General features: G+C 37.4%; 1 pseudogene; it reads right to left on the bottom strand.

Annotated features, from left to right (window-relative positions):
• Positions 1-701: 701 nt before the first annotated feature.
• The window catches only part of LOC107472246 (pentatricopeptide repeat-containing protein At1g09900-like), a 32633-nt pseudogene continuing 28440 nt past the window's right edge, over positions 702-4894 (bottom strand).

Below are 4894 nucleotides of genomic sequence, written 5' to 3'. Positions count from 1 at the left end.
AAAGATAGTTGGCATTGGCGAAAAAATAGTAATATAGAGAGTAGAAAGAGAAAAAAATAGAGAAGAATAAGTGATTTTTCTAGTTTACTGATAAAAAAAAAAGTAAATCTATTTAGCAACTTGGTAGCCAAGATAGACAATTATTCAAATGCTTAAAATTTTATCAATGAAACAGGTGCTAGGGACTACAAATGAGAAAACAATTTCAGCAACAATAGTAATCAATGTGCTAAGTTCTCTTCCAAATGATTGGAAGAACTCTGTTTGGGAAAGAAGCATGTGATTGTCAACAATGTTAGAGTTCATTTTCATGCACAACTTGTAGGAGAATATATCATTTAAACAATATTCAGAAGAAGATGCATACTTTACCCCTAAATTGTTGTTTTCTTGTTATCAAACTGAAATATATAAGCACAACACTAGCATGAAAATTATATGCCTATCATCAACACCACAAAAGAGAAATACATATGTGCGAAACTTAAAAAAGACAATTATCTACATCATATTTAAGAATACATGAATGAATTTTGCTTTCTCAAAAATCAGAACCATTTTTCCTAGAACAAAGAATGGCCTTACTACATTGAAATGCAAGATGTATTGGATCTCCAATGAAGGGAAGTGATAACATAGCACCATGGGCACAACCTTTAAGTTTGGAGTAGTAGCTAATATCATAAATTCGTCTCATTTTGTTATATTCCAAGCTTGACAAGTTGTAACCTAAGGTTATCAGCATCAACAAACTTTCTATCCGACATTAGTTTCTTGCTCACTTTCTGACACAACTTTAAATCAGGAACTAAATTACGGTTGAACATTCTAGAAGCCACTCGATTTGCTAATAGAGAAAGCCCTTTGGTCAGATAGCTTTCAATGAGAACATGGCATGTATTAGCATCAAGTTTTGATGCTGTTCCCAAAACCTTCCCTAGAAGTTTTTCAGCCTCATCGGATTTCCCAAAAATACAAACTTCTCAATTACTTGATTGTATAATGTTTATAATGGCTTCCTAATAAGAATTTTTCCAATAGTTTCAACATATCATCTACTTACTCACATTTATAATAATGGTGGATGAATGTCCTATATGTTACCGGAGTAGGATCCCAACCTTTACCCAGCATCTTCGTTATTAACTTAGCAGCCTCGTCAAATCTACCTTTCCTCCCCATGCATCAAACAATGTTGTAAGTGTGACAACATCAAGATGTTTGTTGATTAACTACATGTCTTCTAGCACTGATAGAGCGGCTTCCAAGTCACTAATCTGACAAACACCGTGAATTATAGTAGTAAAGTTTACGACATTGATGGCACAACCCTTATTCACGCATTCTTCTAAAACTTTTTTAGCTTCAACTACTTCTTGATTTTGACATAGGGACTGTATTAGCAATTCAATTTCAACTGGAGTTGGAAAAAATTCTTTTTCCAATCATTTTCCTAACCAAATCGCAAGCCGCAGACAAGTTTCCTTTCCAATGGAAACCATGCATCATAACACTATAACTTATGGTATTTGGCATGCACCAATGCTCCTCACTTATATTCAATATCTCCCTTGCCTCTAACGATTTCCCATTGTGGCATAGGCCATTTAACAAAGCTATTTATGAAACGGTATTTGGCTTGCACCCATGTTTGTACATGTTCTGCTGCATGTTTTTTGCTTCATCTGTCTTCCCCATGCGACGAAATCCATCAACAATAGCAGTACATGTCACAACATCAGGACTACAACCCATCGAGTACATCTCGTTCACTAAACTCTTTGTCTCATCTATTTTTGCCTTTCTTACAAAAGGAGTTAACTACTACACTATACCCAACCTTATTAAAGTGGAAGCCCTTGTCTTCTGCTTCTCTTAAGTAAGTTAAAGCATCATCTGCAAGTCCATCCTTGGATAGTGAGTAAATAAGCGTATCATATGTAAGTTGATCTGGAATTAATTCATTATTCACCACTATTTTCTCCATCAACAGCTTCAGTTCTTCAATTCATTTCTCCTTGCAGAGAAAAGTCATCACAGTATAATAACTAACCTTGTCAAGGGGACATCCCTTGGATGGCATTCCACAATAAGCTCCAATGTATCTTCAACCTGATTCAGATCACAGTAACCCTTGATCGAGTAGTTATAAGTGACAACATTGGGTTTGATATCAACCAGCTCCATTTTATGTAAGAATCTCAGTGCCTTATCCATTTTCTGCCCTTAACTAAAACATAGATAGCAGTATTACATATAGATAAATTAGGTTCAACTCCAGCTTTTTGTATCATGGTCAAAACATGCATGGCATGCCAAAACATGCCTACAACTATGAGACACCATCACATTGCCAAAAACTTCAGGGGAACATTGATTCCACGACGCATCATAAGCTTAAGAATCTACTTAGCACACTGGCACAATTTAGCCTTTCTAAGCACATCTAATAATGTATAGTAAACAATTGTATCGTATTTGTAACGCCACTGTCGATCAGCCCAATAGAAGAAATACAAAGTAATTCGTTCATCTTCTTGAGAGTGTAAGACAATACAAATATGTATGGGCTTCAATCTGCTCAATAATTACCACAAATATCCTTCAAGTCTAGGGTTCCAAGCTGACCTATATGTAATCAACCTACAAACTACCTTAACCAAAGGGTGCCTGAATTCATGTTCATCAATTTCAACTCTACAAATCCTCATCATCACCGTCAATAGAATATTTTCTATCACCATCACCGTCTTCTTTCTCTTCATCATTACTCAGTGTATCAAGACTACCAAGATTGAAGTTCTGACCATCATCATCGGTAGTAACACGCAATTTTCCTGGAAACCTAAAACTATAATTTTCACGTTTACCCAGCCCTTGAGTCCCAAAACAAGAAATAAAACTTTTTAAAGGGAATGATGAAGAGCACAGATTCATATCAACACATATCAACACAACATAAAGAATAATCATAGAAATAGCTCAACAATCTATATTGTAAACCCTTTCGCAATAGATTGAAGCTCAGTGCCATAAGGTGTAGGAAGGCAATATTTTTCACAACATGAAGAATACAAAAGGTACTTTGATTCAATTATGAAGAAGTGAAGGTACTTGCATTTTTCAAATTGAAAAGGATTGGTTGATGCGATTCACAATTAATGGAATTTTTGGATAAAATAGAGGGAGGAATCAGAGGTGGAATATGCGCCCTGCGACTATGGTGTTGTCTTTCTGCATTGGGCTCACCGCTTATGATGACACCTAAACGACATTGTTGATTGCTGGGATTTTGAATTACATCCTTCTAAAATCAGCAGCAAATTTTATAAAAAAAACTACACTAAGAAAAGACTCAAACAGCATAAAGAGTAGGGTGACTATGCCCAAACTTAACTATCCATCAGCACAACTATTTGACATGATTGCAAGTTAAGGACTGGCCTTTTTTTTTTCAACTTCTGAATGGGAGCAACAAGGGGCACGGATGAATGAGAATCACTAGCACCGTTGTGATCATGGTTCTGAAAATTAGACTGGATTGGGTAGTCGGACCGGTTCAACTGGAAACCGTAGACTAATACGATTCGGTTTAATGCTAAAAACTGTCAATTTGAAAATCGCATATGAACTGCTAAACCGGCTACCATCGGCCAGTCAGACCGAATCAAGATGCGGCCGGTTCTCTTGAAACGTCATTGTTTCAGCTCTCACAACGTGGTCTTCAGTTTTCCTCCCTCGAGCCATTCCTATTCCTAATTCTTCACTCCCCATTCTGTCTCACTCTTCAACTTTCACTCTCCAAAACATAACCCTAGTTTACAGCGCCACTGCCGCCGCTGCAAGGAGTGTAGTCTTCTCTTCGTTTGCTCAGCCACAACTTCTTCCAACCCACCACTGTCGTGCTTGTCTCCTCGCCTCAATCTCTGTCGCGCTTCTGCCCCTCCTTCTCTTTCATTTACGGTATACCAAATTTCCACTAAGTTGCCTCTCCTTCTTCTCGAGCTCTCCACTTCTCATCCTTCCTCACCCCCTTGAAGCCACCGTTCCCACTGTAACTTGTCTCGCATTGTTCCTCCGACGTACAGGCAATGTTTTGCCACGTCAGCTTTGTTCCACTACGCTCCATCCTTCCTCTACTCCAGTTTTATCGTGCTCTACCCTTCGCAACTCCAGTTCTTCGGCGGTCCAAGCCACCCCTTCTCCAATTCCGCGATGGTCCAAGCTATCTCTTCTCCAGTTCTGCTACGTCCATCCCTCTATTCTCCCTCACATCTGTTACTGTAATGGTTATTTTAATTGGTGTAGGATTGTTAATCTGTGATTTTTCTTCAATTATTGTTGTTATTACTTTGGTTTAGGATTGGGGATCATGTTCTTGATTATGTTATTTTGGCTTTAATTTTTTTGTTTTTATTGTGATCTTCTATTATTGAATTTGTTAAATTGATACTTTGTTAAATCGTTGGGCTGATGTTGTTTTAGTTTGCTAAATTGTAAGGTTGTGTAACACCCTACCATACAGAGTCTTATGCTTAAGTCATAATTCAGAGATGGCAAGGTATTACGACCTCTAAATTAAAAATTTAGTACGTATAGTAGTATGAATGATTGATTATAACTAGGAGCCTTTATAGAAAAAGGGGTAAACAAAAATCGCAACTCGAAAGCGCAACACTCCGATTGATAACGTAACGAACAAGGATAACCAACGCGTGATTATATATATACAAATGAGTGACAAAAACAGGAATATCAAGACTCAAAATCCGGCTGCGAAGATAACCGGTCCGAGTATAGCAATATATACATATGATAAAATAAGGAAAACCCCAAAGGAAACCCAAAGGGACACAAATACATAAAACCTATTCTCCAAAACCTCCCATAAGAG

Source organism: Arachis duranensis, chromosome 7, assembly GCF_000817695.3.
Source record: "Arachis duranensis cultivar V14167 chromosome 7, aradu.V14167.gnm2.J7QH, whole genome shotgun sequence".
Taxonomy (NCBI): Eukaryota; Viridiplantae; Streptophyta; class Magnoliopsida; order Fabales; family Fabaceae; genus Arachis; species Arachis duranensis.
The sequence above is the reverse complement of the archived record's forward strand: the minus strand, read 5'-3'. Positions and strand labels throughout refer to the sequence as shown.